We start from the raw sequence: 18,006 nt of genomic DNA, 5'->3' as shown, positions 1-18,006 counted from the left end.
GTTCAGGGCTCTCTATCCACCGGATGTGTACCAAACTCACTAAAAGTGGCAGTAATAAAGCCTCTCTTGAAAAAGACAAACCTTGACCCAGAAAAAAAATCTATCGGCTATATCGAATCACCTGAGCTATGAGTGCGTGCATGCCATCATGGATAACAAGGTAAAATGGGGTCCCTCCACTGGTATAGACCACCCCATCTCTAGTGTGGTGACCTGTGGGTACTGTAGTGTGGCCACATTGGGTTGCTGAGAGATTGATTGTGTGTGCTGGGTGTTAGTAGCAGGCTATCAGCAGTGAGGGAAGCAGACAGGTCAAACAAGACATCAATTGCAGTCTGAGGTCAGAATGGGATTCAAGAACATAAATTGATTAGTAAATAAACATTCAAACAGAAACATCAAGGTTTTTATTTACAAATAGTATCAAATCGTTTCTGATACATGTGCAGTATCCACAGACAACGTCTACTGATAGAAACACAGCCAGATCAAACATTTCCAAAGCCACAATGTTATTACAGCAAATGTTATATTAGCCTAATATAACATTTGGATAAAAAAGGAATTTGAGAAATGTTTTATACATTTGGCCATCAAACAACAACACGATTTCAAATAAAAAGGTACATACATTGACAAATAAAGTAATACAAATGAACACACACTTCTGTTCAATATCAGTAAATAACAACAACTCAATTTCAGTGGAACTTTCTTACCTGCTAAATACAAAGTGCATTGTAAATAAAATCATAAATCTGTTGCTTGTCTGATTCTTGGTTTAGGGGTGAAACCTGACTCCTACATTAAAAAGAGAGATAAAGAGAAATGTGGGATAACACCCTTACATTTTCACTCCCCTACGTAGCATGATTCATAATACATTAAATCAAGCTTTAAAATGTGTTGTATGTGTACTGAACAAAAATATAAATCAACATGTAAAGTGTTGTTCCCATGTTTCATGAGCTGAAATAAAAGATCCCAGAAATGTTCAATACACAAAAAACTTTTTTGTACACACATTATTTTTACATCCCTGTTAGTGGAGCATTTCCCCTTTGCCAAGATAATCCATCCACCTGACAGGTGTGGCAGGTGGATGGAAACTGATTAAACAGCATAATCATTACACAGGTGCACCTTGTGCTGGGGACAATAAAAGGTCACTCTAAAATGTACAGTTTTGTCGCAACACAATGCCACAGATGTCTCAAGTTTTGAGGGAGCATGCAATTGGCATGCTGACTGCAGGAATGTCCAACAGAGCTGTTGCCAGAGAATTGAATGTTAGTTTCTCTACCATAAGTCACCGAGGGCTGAGGAGTATTTCTGTCTGAAATAAATCATTTTTGTGGGGAAAAACTCATTCTGTGATTGGCTGTGCTTGGCTCCCCAGTGGGTTGACCTGACTCCCAAGTGGGTGGGCCTATGCCCTCCTAGGCCCACCCATGCCCTCCTAGGCCCACCCATGGCTGTGCCCCTGCTCAGTCATGTGAAATCTATAGATTAGGGCGTAATGAATTTCTTTCAATTGACTGATTTCCTTATATACACTGTAACTCAGTAAAATATTTGAAATTGTTGCATGTTGCATTTATATTTTTGTTCAGTATACATATAAAGACTCATAAAGCACATTTCTTTGCTGGGAATTCATGTCTCAGGTAAATCATTGAAAAAAATCTGAAATCAAAACAATAACACAAAGCTGGAATCCTGACTTGAAACAATAACAAAGAGGTCACCCCACCTCTGTTTTGGTATAAAGCTGAGATATGGGCCTGGAGAAATGTAACCACTCTTAAATTCATAGACAGAGCTGTGGATGCAAAGACTGACCACCCATGATATCAACATTATCAGTTTTAACCATGTTTGGAGGCTATACAGTGTTAGTTTACATTTGCATTGTTTACAAATATTGGAGTAAAACAAGCTTATATTTTGGGTTCTGATGTGGTATGACATTTGAACTAAGCTCATGATTCATTTCTAAGTTATATTCTTCAAGAATCAATGGGTATATGTCATTCATTTATAAGTCCAAAAATGGACGTAACAACTAAGGACCCCGGCTTTAAGAAAATGTATTCGATGTACTTATATCACAGGAAAACAGGAAAAAAATAAAAAAGACTAAACAAATGAATTAGTCTAACTTTTCTTTGGTATAGTAGCTGTATGTTTCAATGGATCTTCTTTCAAAGAGAATCCATTGGTCAACCTCACGCTCTCCTACTTATGTAACCACTTTCAAGGTCAATTATACGGGCCCACTATAAGGATGCTGTGTACCGTAACAACAATATCTATTGATCTTTATCAACTATATGACAATATATCATATTATCATTGTTGTGACATTAAAACAGCAGTAACATTTTAGTAACACTAATAAAGGGTCAAATAGAAGCTAGAAAAATAGATACATTTACAGAGCCTTCAGAAAGTATTCACACCACCTGACTTATTCTACATTTGTTGTGTTAATAAAACATTTATTACGGTTAGATTTTTTGTCACTGGCCTACACACAATACCCAATAATGTCAAATTAATTAAAAATGAAAAGCTGAAATGTCTTAAGTCAATCAATATTCAACCCCTTTGTTATGGCATGTTAAAATAAGTTCAGGAGTTCAATTTTGCTTAAAAAGTCACATAAGTTGCATGGACTTTGTGTGCAATAAAAGTGTTTAACGTTATTTTTGAGTGACTACCTCATCTCTGTTCCTGACACATACAATTATCTGTAAGGTCCCTCACAGTCAAGCAGTGAATTTGGCTGTGACAGGAGAAAATTGAGGATGGATCAACAACATTGTAGTTACACCACAATGCAAATCTAATTGACAGAGTGAAAAGAAGGAAGCCTGTACAGAATAAAAATATTCCAAAACATGAATCCTCTTTGGAACAAGGCACTAAAGTAATACTGCAAAAAATGTTGCAAAGCAATTAACTTGTTGTCCTGAATATAAAGTGTTATGTTTGGAGCAAATCCAATACAGAACACTCTTCATATTTTCAAGCACAGTGGTGGCTGCATCATGTTATGGGTATGCTTGTAATCGTTAAGGACTGGGGAGTTTTTCAGGATAAAAAATATATGGAATAGATCTAAGCACAGGCAATATCCTAGAGGAAAACTTGTTTCAGTCGGCTTTCCAACAGACACTGGGAGATTAATTCACATTTCAACAGAACAATAACCTAAAACACAAGACCAAATCTACACTGGAGTTGCGTACCAAGCAGATTGGAATGTTCCTGAGTGGTCAATTTATGGTTTTGACTTAAGTCTACTTGAAAATCTATGGTAAGACCAGAAAATGGTTGTCTATGATCAACAACCAATTTGACAGAGCTTGAAGAATTATTGCACAATCCAGGTCTGGAAAGCTCTCAGAGACTTACCCAGAAAGACTCATAGCTGTAATCACTGCCAAAGTTGCTTCTACAAAGAATTAACTCGGGGGTGTGAATACTTGTGTAAATGGTTATTTCTGTATTTTATTTTCAATACATGTAAAAACATGTTTTCACTTTGTCATTATGGGGTATTATGTGTAGATGGGTGAACGTTTATTATAATTTAATAAATTTAGAAATCAGGCTGTAACACAACAAAATGTGGAATAAGTCAAGGGGTATGAATACTTTCTGAAGGCACTGTATATATAGTCCATTTCATTATCAAAACATTTAAATTCCATAATAGTCATAACACAGTCTCTGGGAATGGGGCTCTTCAGTCTTTCAGACTAAAAGGAAGGCATAGTTTTAGTCAGGTGGTAATATTAAGTGGAGTGGATTCTCTATCCTGTGTGATCTCATACCCCCTCTGGATCGGAAAAAAATCCTTCTTCGATAGGAGTACTTTTAAGTATGTGTGTGATATGGATCCATTGGTAATGTCATAATAGTTGGTTGCCCTTAGTGACAGGGGTCGAAGGGGTACTTGGTGACCCCTCCGTGGAGCTCCACCACGTTCTCGGACCAGGTGATGACGTCCCCGCTGAGGTGGCTGTTGCAGGAGGCCAGGCTGTAGATGTCATGGGCCGTGAGGACATTAGCCCACATCTGGAGGTCAGAGATGTCCCCCATAAACGCCTGCGTGGCGTCGAAACGACCTCCCAGAGTGTCCTGGAGGAGAGAGACAAGGTAATGTTAGGCACATTCTAAAGTTAGGATTTGGACTTAAGAAAGGAGCCATAAATGCATTTAAACTAAATAATGGGGTATGTTTGTGGCTAGCTTTGGATCACAGGATGCTGCTGAAGGAAGAACGGCTAACAATAATGTCCGGAACGGCGCTAATGGAATGGCATGTGTTTGATGTACTTGATACCATTCCACCTATTCCGCTCCAGCCATTACCATGAGCCTGTCCTCCCCAACCTCCTGTGCGTTGTATGTATGGTGTGTAGTAGTAGGTGGTGGTCTGCCTTCATTATATGACAAACCTATCTGCTGCTCTAAACGAGACACGGTCAGGGTTCAGAGGTCAGAGGCCAGGATTACACAGTAATGACTCTGACCTTAACCCCAACCACGATCACTGTTTCTGAGAGAAAGCCCATGCTAGCGAAGTGACTGCTTTTGTGGTTGGTTAAGGGAGAGTGCACAACAGTCCCTCTGCTTGGGCTTTGTTTACACTGGTGGCCCAATTCTGATATATTGCCCAATTATTGTAAATAGCTGAAAAGACCAATTAGTGGTAAAAAAAAAGAGATCAGAATTGGTGTGCCTGTGTAAACATAGCCTTAGAGTTCTAGACAGTCGTGGCGTGATACATAAAGGGAGGCTATACTAGGATAAGGGACTCAGTCAATAATAGGTGAAATTATGGGCTGAGGAGGGAAGGAAGGAAGGGAAAGGGGATACCTAGTCAGTTGCACAACTGAATGCATTCAACTGAAATGTGGCTTCCGCATTTAACCCAACCCCTTTGAATCAGAGAAGCGCGATGGGCTGCCTGCCTGGGAGCAGTCTGTTGTTGTTAACTGCCTTGCTCAAGGGGTTAATGAGTGAGGTCGCAGGGAAAATGGCTTAGTGTGCACTTTTTTTGTCTTGTGTAATGCAGAATCTTTTTGTAGACACTCAATAACCAACTGAAAGAATTTGAAGATGACCTGTTCCTGTCCGAGGATGAAGACCCCTCCAGGTTTGATGGGATGCCATGCGGACAGGTTCTCCCCAGAGCCCCTCTTCACCCCGTCCTGGTACGCCTCCCACTCACCGTCCCTCGTCGACCATGTCACACACACATGGTGCCACTTTCCATCGCTGATAGAAAGGGGCAGAGTCACTGCCTGGGGGGAAGGGAGGAGAGTAGGGATTGAGTACCACCAAGTTGACAGCACAAGGAGATAACTTGTGTCTTTCCAGTAGTAAACAGGTAAAAATTTGTACTACTTGATGACTTGATGTTGGTAGTAAATAAGTCGTTAAAACACTACAGCTTTACTACACAGGCTTGTCAATAGTAGTCAAATAGAGTTTTTACTACTTGATGTTGGTAGTAAATAAGTGGTCACACTACAGGAAGACAACACTGGCTTTTCGTGACCACCAAAGACAAGACAGGAAGTAGTTGGCTGTTGTTAGCTAGCTACTGTTTTTGTCCATCCTGAATGTAATCCTCTCCCGTCCTTCGTCGTCCTGTCTTTCATAGTTAGCCCTCATGCTGACACCAGTTCCTTTAAGGTTTATGAATACTTTCATGTCGTTGTTTAGCCGTTTATATAACATTTTAGGAAATGAAAAAGGATCAGGAGAAATTCAGTAGTGATCAGTGGCGACACTACACGCACAAATGGCAGTAGAAATTCAATAGGGATTGAGTAGGCATACAGCAGTAGGCTTTGTGTAGTAATTCAATAGTGAACATGTAGGAATTGTGTAGGTATGTGTAGGTTTTAAGTAGTAAATACCCAAAAGTTCAGAAGTTACACAGAAGTGATTTAAATAGGAAATATGCATTGTTCACCAGTGATGAAAGGTCCCAATTTGTCACTCATTTACTATTTAAATGACTACATTAATCACTACTGGTTTACTACACATCTCAACAGCAATCAAACAGTAAAACCAGTAGGGTTGTGTAGTATTGGTGAGTAGTAACTCCGTAGTATTTTTTTATGAGGGCTGAGACCAAGGTTGTGAATTACTGGGGGGGGGTCTCTAAATTATGCAAATGAACTACTCTCCTGTTTGTTTAAAATGTAGTGGTAAATATGTTTTACAGTGGTAAATATGTAAATAAATGTTTCCAAAGTAAACAAATACCCCCACTTCTCTGTCATGGTTTAAACCATTTATTTATGTGGCAGCACTGTCCACTCAGTAGTGCTGAATTTCGGCCTAAGTTCCTTTACACATAGATGGTCCTTTGTACTTCCTAATTTACGCCGTTTTTTGCCATGTGTCCTTGATAAAAAAAATGGCCTTTATTCCAATCGTTAGATTTATCCGTTGATTTATCATTGTTTGCTTTTGTCAGTCAGCTGTTTAGAGGCTCATTCGTTGTTTTTCAGGTGCGTGTGGGTACTGGTGTTCTCTATGACCGAGGTAAAAACAGATTCACGTTGGATATTCAATGGATATTTGCCTGTCGTTTTCCTTACACCACCAATAGCAGTTAGAGACCATCAACATAGTGACAAATCAAATTTTTCACATTTCAATAGCTCTTTAACCATTTCTCCTAAAACTTTCAAAACGGGTTGTAGCTAACTCCATGGCATAGACACACATTGCACACACTTTTTTTTGTCGGTTTATATCTCACACTATTTAAAATGATTTATTTTTATTTATTTATTTTAACCTCAAACAAGGTTTATAATGTACACTCAGTGGGCCTACACATTGCACACCATTTTGTTTGTACATTTTCATCTGTGATTTTAAATGAATTGTTCTGTTTTTCATTGTTTTGAATTTCAATAGCTCTCTGGTCATGTGACCTACAACCCTCAAACTGCTGTCAGAATATCAACTGAAAAGCCTAATGTATTGCACACCCTTTTGTTTTTCCATTCTCATGTCAAACGATTTTGCATACATTTCTTACTTTCAAATGTCAATAGCTCCTTGGTCATGTGACCTACAACCCTCAAACTGGTGTCAGAATATCCAGCCGAAGCCAGCGTTCGATTCAAACCGTTGCGGTTTACAGTTAGCTAAGTATACGGGGGACGTGTGTTTAAATGTTTCACCATAGCCGCTCTGTGATCAGACTGATGCGAGTAGTACACTTTCATCAGCCTTCTCCCAGGAAATAACTCCCCCCTCCCAGCCAAAGCCAGGGATGCGTTCGAGCTGTCATTCTCTGATTGGCTTCCTGTCAAGGTCAGAATTTGTTTACAAGAGCCCAGCAGCAAATCATTGAGTTTGGTGGAACCGCCCTCACATTTTCATGCTTGACCGAAAGCCCCATATTCCAGGACCGTCTGCCGCCTTCCGTTAATGATCAACAGCCATCACCATCTGCAGGACTCTCTTTGTGTACGGACTAGTACCGAGGTAACTCCCGTTTGGTTTGCCTCGTTAGCGACACCTGAAAACAGGTGACATACAGGGAGGGATTGGAAGAGCCCTGCTAGAAGGCTACCTCGTTATCTCCCTTACTAAGGCTAAGGACTCTTTAAGAGAGTCATTGTTACTCCCGCCGTTTACTTTCATTGAATTTCTTCACTTTGACATTCTGAGCACTGGGCAGAAATCACATCACGTCAACACGGGCCTTCGCAATGCTTTGTTTTAATTAAACAGTCGGATTCCCCTGGTCCGCACCAGTTCTAAGTCAGCTGCTAGGCGCCGGCTGATGCGACCCGCCGGAGACCCAGCGCAAACAGGGCCGGCGAGCGCTGTAGCTGGGGAGATCTGCGAGGACCCAGGACGCGTCCAGAGTTGTCGCCACCAACTGGCGGACCCAATCCCCCACAGGTCCGCCTTTGGCCTGCCGACAGACACCACCCGATGAAGCCCCTCACGCAGTCCCTTGCGAGACCACGCACTAGAGACTGCGAGATGGGCCGCATAACGAACTTCCAACGGTGGCGAGAGGAGGGCGACGGAGCGACTGCTCCCCCAGCCGCGGCTTGAGCCCCACTTCGCACCATAGCTCGACTGACACAGCCCTTAGAGCCAATCCTTATCCCGAAGTTACAGATCTGACTTGCCGACTTCCTTTACCTACATTGTTTTAACATGCCAGAGGCTGTCCACCTTGGAGACCTGCTACTGATATGGGTACGGCCCGGCGCCAGATTTACACCCTCTCCCCCGGATTTTCAAGGGCCAGCGAGAGCTCACTGGACGCCGCTGGAACCGCAACGCTTTCCAGGGCCCATCTCTTGGGTCGATCCCATTCCAGGGCGTCTTGCCCTTCACAAAGAAAATAAAACTCTCCCCGGGGCTCCTGCCAGCTTCTCCGGGATCGGTTGCGTTACCGCACTGGACGCCTCGCGGCGCCTGTCTCAGCCAGTCCGTGGACATTCTGAAAGTAGTTTGAGGTCAGTAGGTAACAAATTAGAAAGTTTGAAAAATGTATGCAAAATCTTGTGAGATGAAAATTACAAACTAAAGGGTGTGCAATGTGTAGGCCCACCGAGTGTACATTCTGAACCTTGTTTGAGTCCAGTAGGTCACATGACCAAGGAGCTATTGAAATGAGAAAGTTTGAGACATTTATGTAAATTCGAGCGAGGAAAATGGATAAACTAAAGGGTGTGCAATGTGTAGGGGCACTGAATTCTGAAAAAAGTTTGTACTTTGTTTATGCTCCCTAACTAATTCAACTAGGAATACAAAATGCTGTTCACATCTCCACGTTTATGAGCTTTGGAAAGCGAATTAATATCCAAATCATGAAAATAAGACATGCACAATGTTGTGCGCAATTTTTCCAACATCATGATACTTATTTGGAGTCTGTGGCTCAAGTGGTTTGAAAGCTATTGAGGTTTGGAAGCGCAAATATCCCTTGAATATTCAACTTGAAACTGTCTTTACCTCGGTTTCTCTGTGGCCAAATATAGTAGACCATTTATTTTGCTTTATTATTTCTATCAATATTTGTTTTCTTTCCTGGATCAACTGATGATGGTAGACAATATCACAAGACAACTAGTCTCCAGCTAGACACCAATGTGCATCCAATCCATCCAACAAGTAGGCTATACCTTAATGACAGTAGGCCTACAAGGTGACTCTTTGGTTAGAAGAGGATCAATGATTAACGTTCAATGTTCTAATTCAATTATTAAATGCTTAATAATGATAAATAACACTGTCATCATTTTCATCAATGTAAGGACAGAAAGGAAGTATTTTATGTCACACGATCTGTGAAGACTCCAAGCATTAACTCATTAACTATGGACTAACTCATGAACAAGGGTGGAAAACATGTTTTGATTTATTTAACTCATGTATTATAATGGATGTAGGCTACCGGTTCTGTGTGTAAAATTGCCTCTGCTGAGAGGGTAGGCTAACAGAAGTGATGTAAGCCTACTGGAAGGTAAAAGGTAGGCTAACAGAAGTGATGTAAGCCTATTGGAAGGTAAAAGGTAGGCTAAAAGAAGTGATGTAAGCCTATTGGAAGGTAAAAGGTAGGCTAACAGAAGTGATGTAAGCCTACCGGAAGGTAAAAGGTAGGCTAAAAGAAGTGATGTAAGCCTATTGGAAGGTAAAAGGTAGGCTAACAGAAGTGATGTAAAGCTAAAAGAAGTGATGTAAGCCTATTGGAAGGTAAAAGGTAGGCTAACAGAAGTGATGTAAGGCTAAAAGAAGTGATGTAAGCCTACTTGGAGGCTAACAGGTAAAAGGTAGGCTAAAAGAAGTGATGTAAGCCTATTGGAAGGTAAAAGGTAGGCTAAAAAGTGATGTAAGCCTATTGGAAGGAAAAGGTAGGCTAACAGAAGTGATGTAAGCCTATTGGAAGGTAAAAGGTAGGCTAAAAGAAGTGATGTAAGCCTATTGGAAGCTAAAAGAAGTGATGTAAGCCTATTGGAAGGTAAAAAAAGGTAGGCTAAAAGAAGTGATGTAAGCCTATTGGAAGGTAAAAGGTAGGCTAACAGAAGTGATGTAAGCCTATTGGAAGGTAAAAGGTAGGCTAAAAGAAGTGATGTAAGCCTACTGGAAGGTAAAAGGTAGGCTAACAGAAGTGATGTAAGCCTATTGGAAGGTAAAAGGTAGGCTAACAGAAGTGATGTAAGCCTATTGGAAGGTAAAAGGTAGGCTAACAGAAGTGATGTAAGCCTATTGGAAGGTAAAAGGTAGGCTAAAAGAAGTGATGTAAGCCTACTGGAAGGTAAAAGGTAGGCTAAAAGTGATAGGCTAACAGAAGTGATGTAAGCCTATTGGAAGGTAAAAGGTAGGCTAACAGAAGTGATGTAAGCCTATTGGAAGGTAAAAGGTAGGCTAAAAGAAGTGATGTAAGCCTATTGGAAGGTAAAAGGTAGGCTAAAAGAAGTGATGTAAGCCTATTGGAAGGTAAAAGGTAGGCTAAAAGAAGTGATGTAAGCCTACTGGAAGGTAAAAGGTAGGCTAAAAGAAGTGATGTAAGCCTATTGGAAGGTAAAAGGTAGGCTAACAGAAGTGATGTAAGCCTATTAACAGAAGTGATGTAAGCCTATTGGAAGGTAAAAGGTAGGCTAAAAGAAGTGATGTAAGCCTAAAGGTAAAAGGTAGGCTAACAGAAGTGATGTAAGCCTATTGGAAGGGTAGGCTAAAAAGTGATGGCTAAAAGGTAGGCTAAAGAAGTGATGTAAGCCTATTGGAAGGTAAAAGGTAGGCTAAAAGAAGTGATGTAAGCCTACTGGAAGGTAAAAGGTAGGCTAAAAGAAGTGATGTAAGCCTACTGGAAGGTAAAAGGTAGGCTAACAGAAGTGATGTAAGCCTACTGGAAGGTAAAAGGTAGACTAACAGAAGTGATGTAAGCCTACTGGAAGGTAAAAGGTAGACTAACAGAAGTGATGTAAGCCTACTGGAAGGTAAAAGGTAGACTAACAGAAGTGATGTAAGCCTACTGGAAGGTAAAAGGTAGGCTAACAGAAGTGATGTAAGCCTACTGGAAGGTAAAAGGTAGACTAACAGAAGTGATGTAAGCTAACTACTGGAAAGGTAAAAGGTAGACTAACAGAAGTGATGTAAGCCTACTGATAACAGAAGTGATGTAAGCCTACTGGAAGGTAAAAGGTAGACTAACAGAAGTGATGTAAGCCTACTGGAAGGTAAAAGGTAGGCTAACAGAAGTGATGTAAGCCTATTGGAAGGTAAAAGGTAGACTAACAGAAGTGATGTAAGCCTACTGGAAGGTAAAAGGTAGGCTAACAGAAGTGATGTAAGCCTACTGGAAGGTAAAAGGTAGGCTAACAGAAGTGATGTAAGCCTACTGGAAGGTAAAAGGTAGACTAACAGAAGTGATGTAAGCCTACTGGAAGGTAAAAGGTAGGCTAAAAGAAGTGATGTAAGCCTACTGGAAGGTAAAAGGTAGGATAACAGAAGTGATGTAAGCCTATTGGAAGGTAAAAGGTAGGATAACAGAAGTGATGTAAGCCTATTGGAAGGTAAAAGGTAGGCTAAAAGAAGTGATGTAAGTCTACTGGAAGGTAAAACTGAATGTATAGGGAGCATTACTTTTTATTTTTTTGTGACCAGCAATAAAGATTAAAAACACGACATAACTGTCTACCGGTAGATCTATTTGAAGTTCATGGTAATAGGCTTACACGTTGTAGCCTAGTCTGGTAAGTTCACTGTGTGTTAGGATGACCAGACCATCCTGTTTACCAGGTGTCCAGACTTTTCAGGCTACAAAAAAGGTCCATTTGTCAGCAAGAAGCATCAATTAATGTAGGCCTAATCAATGGCAATGGCTGAATTTCAATAGGCACACTTCTTGGTGTTTTGTAACACATGTCTATTTCCCTTCATCAAGTGGCGCGAGTATACAGTTGAAGTCGGAAGTTTACATACATTGGCAAGTCGGTTAGGACATCTACTTCTTGCACAGATATTTTTTCTAACAATTGTTTTCAGACAGATCATTTCACTTTCACTTATAATTCACTGTATCACAATTCCAGTGGATCAGAAGTTTACATACACTAAGTTGACTGTGCCTTTAAACAGCTTGGAAAATGCCAGCAAATGATGTCATGGCTTTAGAAGCTTCTGATAGGCTAATTGACATCATTTGAGTCAATTGGAGGTGTACCTGTGGATGTATTTCAAGGCCTATCTTCAAACTCAGTGCCTCTTTGCTTGACGTCATGGGAAAAAATCAAAAGAAATCAGCCAAGACCTCAGAAAGAAAATTGCAGACCTCCACAAGTCTGGTTCATCCTTGGAAGCCATTTCCAAACGCCTGAAGGTACCACGTTCATCTGTACAAACAATAGTACGCAAGTATAAACACCATGGGACCACACAGCCGTTATACCGCTGAGGAAGGAGACGCGTTCTGTCTCCTGGAGATTAACGTACTTTGGTGCGAAAAGTGCAAATCAATCCCAGAACAACAGCAAAGGACCGTGTGAAGATGCTGGAGGAAACAGGTACAAAAGTATCCATATCAACTGTAAAAGTCCTATATCGCCATAACCTGAAATGCCGCTCAGCAAGGAATAAGCCACTGCTCCAAAACCACAATAAAAAAGCCAGATGACGGTTTGCAACTGCACATGGGGACAAAGATTGTAATTTTTGGAGAAATGTCCTCTGGTCTGATGAAACAAAAATAGAACTGTTTGGCCATGATGACCATCATTATGCTTGGAGGAAAAAGAGGGAGGCTTGCAAGACAAAGAACACCATCCCAACTGTGAAACACAGGGGTGGCATCATGAGGATGGAAATTATGTTGATATATTATTGAAGCAACATCTTAAGACATCAGTCAGGAAGTTAAAGCTTGATCGCAAATGGGTCTTCCAAATAGACGATGACCCCAAGCATACTTCCAAAGTTGTGGCAAAATGGCTTAAGGACAACAAAGTCAAGGTATTGGAGTGGCCATCACAAAGCCTTGACCTCAATCCTATAGAAAATGTGTGGGCAGAACTGAAAAAGCGTGTGTGAGCAAGGAGGCCTACAAACCTGACTCAGTGACACCAGCTCTGTCAGGAGGAATGGGCCAAAATTCACCCAAGTTATTGTGGGAAGCTTGTGGAAGCCTACCCGAAACTTTTAACCCAAGTTAAACCATTTAAAGGCAATGCTACCAAATACTAATGGAGTGTATGTAAATTTCTGACTCACTGGGAATGTGATGAAAGAAATAAAAGCTGAAATAAATAATTCTCTACTATTATTCTGACATTTCACATTCTTAAAATAAAGTGGTGATCCTAACTGACCTAAGACAGGGAATTGTTACTAGGATTAAATGTCAGGAATTGTGAAAAACTGAGTTTAAATGCATTTGTCTAAGATGTATGGAAACTTCTGACTTCAACTGTACATGCAGTTTGGATGCAGGAATTATTTTGAAGTGGATGAACACGCATAGGTAGCCTACTTTTTGAAGTGATTTGTTTGACAAATAGATTAAAATATCATGACTGGTTGTGTTAATGCCACATTAAAAGGTAATACATTTTTTACAGTTTAAATTATGTCTTTAATATTAGTCAAATACATGTTTTATTTTTATTGATAGAGACCCACGAAAACCATGGTGTAATTCACCCTCTGGCTGAGACTCTCTCCACCTGCTGTCTAAGTAAGCTGCTCTCTGACATCATTGTCACGCCATTAAGACGGATCACTGGTGTCAGAAAGTCCATTCGGTTAACCTTCAGAGTTACAATGCTCTTCAGTGTAGCCTAGTTATTATATACTGAGCTTCTGGGCTACTGAGTCCAACAGGCCTTCTGGGCTACTGAGTCCAACAGGCCTTTTGGGCTATAAACCTTTGGCTACAGAGACGTGGCTTACGGGGCTTTTATCCTCACAGCTGAAGTGTTAAAGCCAAGAGAGTTATATAGCATCCACTCTGCCCATGTTGGAATACCCGTTCTAGCAAACTATACTGAACAAAAATATAAACACAACATGCAACAATTTCAAATATTTTACTGAGTTACAGTTCATGTAAGGAAATCAGTCAATTGAAATGAATTCATTAGGCCCTAATCTATGGATTTCACAACCTGGAACTCAGATATGCATCTGTTTGTCACAGATACCTTTAAAAAAGGTAGGGGTGTGGATTAGAAAACCAGTCAGTATCTGGTGTGACCACCATTTGCCTCATCCAGGGCAACATCTCCTTCGCATAGAGTTGATCAGACAGTTGATTGTGGCCTTGTGGAATGTTGTCCCTCTCTTCTTCAATGGCTGTGCGAAGTTGCTGAATATTGGCAGGAACTGGAACACGCTGTCGTAAACGTCGACGCAGAGCATCCCAAACATGCTCAATGGGTGACATGTCTGTTGAGTATGCAGGCCATGGAAGGACTGGAACATTTTCAGCTACCAGGAATTGTGTACAGATGCTTGGCTGCGGATGAATGGCACGACAATGGGCCTCAGGATCTCGTCACGGTATCTCTGTGCATTCAAATTGCCATTAATAAAATGCAATTGTGTTTGTTGTCTGTAGCTTCTGCCTGCCCATACCATAACCCCACCACCACCATGGGGCACTCTGTTCAAAACGTTGACATCAGAAAACTGCTCACCCACACCATGCCATACATGTGGTCTGTGGTTATGAGGCCGGTTGGAGGTACTGCCAAATTCTTTAAAACAATGTTGGAGGCAGCTTATGGTAGAGAAATTAACAGTCAATTATCTGGCAACAGCGCAGGTGGACTATCCTGCAGTCAGCATGCCAATTGCATACTCCCTCTAAACTTGAGACATCTGTGGCATTGTGTTGTGTGACAAAACTGCACATTTTAGAGTGGCCTTGTATTGTCCCTAGCACAAGCTACACCTGTCAGGTGGATGAATGATCTTTGCAAATGAAAGATTCTCACTAACAGGGATGTAAACAAATTTCTGCACAAAAGTTGAGAGAAATAAGCTTTTTGTGAGTGAAAAATGTATGGGTATCTTTTATTTCATCTCATGAAACATGGGACCAACACTTTACACGTTGCGTTTATATTTTTGTTCAGTGTAAATAGTATTCAGAAAAATATATAGTTTTATAAATAGACTGACATTTCCAAAATAGACTCCCACAATTCCGTTAATTTTGGTACAGCACGTCAATTTCTCTGATTATCAGCAGTTATCAAACATGTTGGAAAAGATTAAAAGATGAGTGAATTCCACTAGACCAAACACCAAAATGAGTATCCAGTTTAGGTATGTAATACACTAGGATGGGTATTCAGACATGGCCACTCTCTACTCAACGCTCTCTCTCCTCATCTCACCTTGTCATCCACCAACAGCTCCATGGGGTTGTTGCCCCACTCAATCAGCACCAGTTCGTTGGCTTGTCCTGGTACAGAGTAGGAGAAGGGGGTCCCCAGCCCGGGGCCTGCGCCCCCCCTTTATCCACAGACACAGGGTGAGGGCAAAGATCTCGTGCAGTAGGGTCATCTTCACCTTCCCGTACATGTAGTTGGTTCTCATGGGGAAGCCGATCTGGAAGGCATCAGGGTTCTTGGTCTTCTTCCTGCTGTTGGTACCTGTGTGGTGCAGGTTATTCAGTAGAGAGTCCAGTTTGTTGTTGGAGTGCAGGCCAGCCCTGGGCCCTGGTATGCGATAACCCGTTCTCTGCAGATAACCATGGCTATCTGCCTCGTTGTCGTGTTGCCCATCGTCATGGTGATCATCGGGGTGGTCGTCATGGTGACCGTCATCGTGATGCCCGTCATTGTCATGGTGATCGTCATGGTGACTGTCGTCGTGATGTCCGTCATCGTCGTGGTCTTCATGGTGCCCGTCATCATGGTGATCGCTGTCGTCATGGTGATTGGGGCTGCTGCTGAGGGCAGCAGCGGTGTGGTGCATCTGCTGCTCCAGAGCACTGATCTTCCTCTGGAGGAGCTCCTTCAGAGAGCTGGAGTAGGTGGTGGAGGTGTTCCTTGACTGCTGGGGAGGGAGACACAAACACTACCCTTATTTACTGTTGACTACAGTACGTACATTATTTTTTTTATTATGGTTGTGATTGAGAAACAGATTGAGAGATAAGTATTGCTATTTGACCGTTTTTACACTGTTGACTTGTGGTCTCTCTGTCGGACAGTGACGATAGACAGATGGCATGGGCAGCAGAGGGTACAGATCTGAGATCAGTGTCAATTATCATGATCTCCACTTACAGCCTGATAATCAGGCCACAAACCTGGACGACAAAGCCTGAATTACGAGAGAAAGCAAGAGAGAGAGAACAGGTAGGAATGATCTGCCCTGCCCAGCTCCATCCAGCTACACTAATTTTACCCATCTACCAAGCTAACCTAACTCTCTCTACCAATCTTAAACTCACCCAACTAGCTCTGCCCTGCTCATCTCATCTCCCACCCACCCACCCACCCAACCATACCAAACCCTACCAAGCGTACTCAAGCAGAATCCATTTAAACCGTCAGTGCTCAATAACCTTGTCTAGTGTGCCCATTTTGACTTAGACAGGGTGATCATCCAACCCCACTGTTCTGCTCCAGACAGTCAGACAGGGCTGGCAGTGTAGCAGAGGAAAGGGACAATGGTGTTCCTGGATTGGTTTTACAAATAAACGATTTTGATGCCAGAAAACAAGATGTAGAATTCTGTCTCGCATGGCAGGGTGGTACTTTCATGTGATTAACTGATTAACAGATGTAAATATCCCCAGCTCTTATTCAGCTTGATTTGTTTATTTGACCAAACAATCCAATGACATGTGCATCACCTGACCTGAGACAAGACAAGGAAGTGACACGTGGAAACACATTACACCCCACTTCTTCTCTCGCTCTCTCTCTTTCTTTCTCTCTCGCATTATAATATAGTAATCTGCTATTTAGCAGACGCTTTTATCCAAAACAATTTAAAGTAATCCCTTAATCCTGATTTTAGTATCTGTCTCTCATCCCTCTGTCAGTCTTTTATCTCTTTCCTCATGACCCCATCCTATCTCTATTATCTCTTTTCTGTACTAAACGGAACTGTCTCTCACCTGCAGGTTATCCATTCTCTCTTTCAGGGCCTGCAGCATCCTGCCCAGTTCCTCCGGCGATTTTGATGATATCATATCCTCTGGTGTTGCGTGTTTATCCTTCCCCCTGTTGTTATGCCCACTGTCCGACCGGTGCTCCCCATTCCCAGGGTAGTGTCCAGCTGCATCCAAGGCATGGTTGTTGTTTCCATGGTGACCCTGCTGGTTGCCATGGTGACCGTTGTCAGCGTAAGGCAGTTGGCTGACAACCCCTCCGTGATGAGATGGAGGTCCATGGTGGTCGTTGTGACCCCCGATGCCTGTTCCAGAGCCCTCACACAAGGTGAGCTTGGCGGTTAGCTCCCTGATGGTCTCTCTCATATCCAGGATGGTCTCTTTCTGCTGCACAAGGCTCTCTCTCAGGTGTAAAATACTAGTTTTAGCCTCCTCTGTCATTCCCCACCAGCCATTATTGTTCGGGGGCCCTACAGGAGGTCCGTGGTGCCCTGCCCCACTGGGCCCCATGACTGGCCCCCCAGAGGGGAAGCAGGCAGGGTCGGTATCAGCAGGGACGGGAATGCAGATGAACCGCGGGTGGCCTCCATAGTCAGGCCCTGGCATGGCAGCGGTAGGGGAGTTGAAGAGGAGGATGGTGGAGAGGATGAGTGTTTGTAACGACGAGGGTTTAGAGGTGCACTTGTGTCCCATTTTCAGCACTCTTTGAGGATGGTTTGAGGTTGAAGAAATAGACTTCAACCTGTCTGATGTGAGTAAGTTTAACTCTTTTGAATTTAAAGCAGCATGTCCCAGAAAAGCTATTTTACAATAGCTCTGTGGTCTGATACCTCTGAAAGCTTCTTATTTTATGGTGTGGGAGAACCAGA

The 18,006-nt window shown here is 42.1% G+C and overlaps 1 pseudogene; it reads right to left on the bottom strand.

The window, feature by feature from the left end:
* Positions 1 to 3,474: 3,474 nt before the first annotated feature.
* LOC123997214 overlaps positions 3,475 to 18,006 on the bottom strand; it is a 17,008-nt pseudogene continuing 2,476 nt past the window's right edge.

This window comes from Oncorhynchus gorbuscha, linkage group LG15 (genome assembly GCF_021184085.1).
Source record: "Oncorhynchus gorbuscha isolate QuinsamMale2020 ecotype Even-year linkage group LG15, OgorEven_v1.0, whole genome shotgun sequence".
Lineage (NCBI taxonomy): Eukaryota > Metazoa > Chordata > Actinopteri > Salmoniformes > Salmonidae > Oncorhynchus > Oncorhynchus gorbuscha.
The sequence above is the reverse complement of the archived record's forward strand: the minus strand, read 5'-3'. Positions and strand labels throughout refer to the sequence as shown.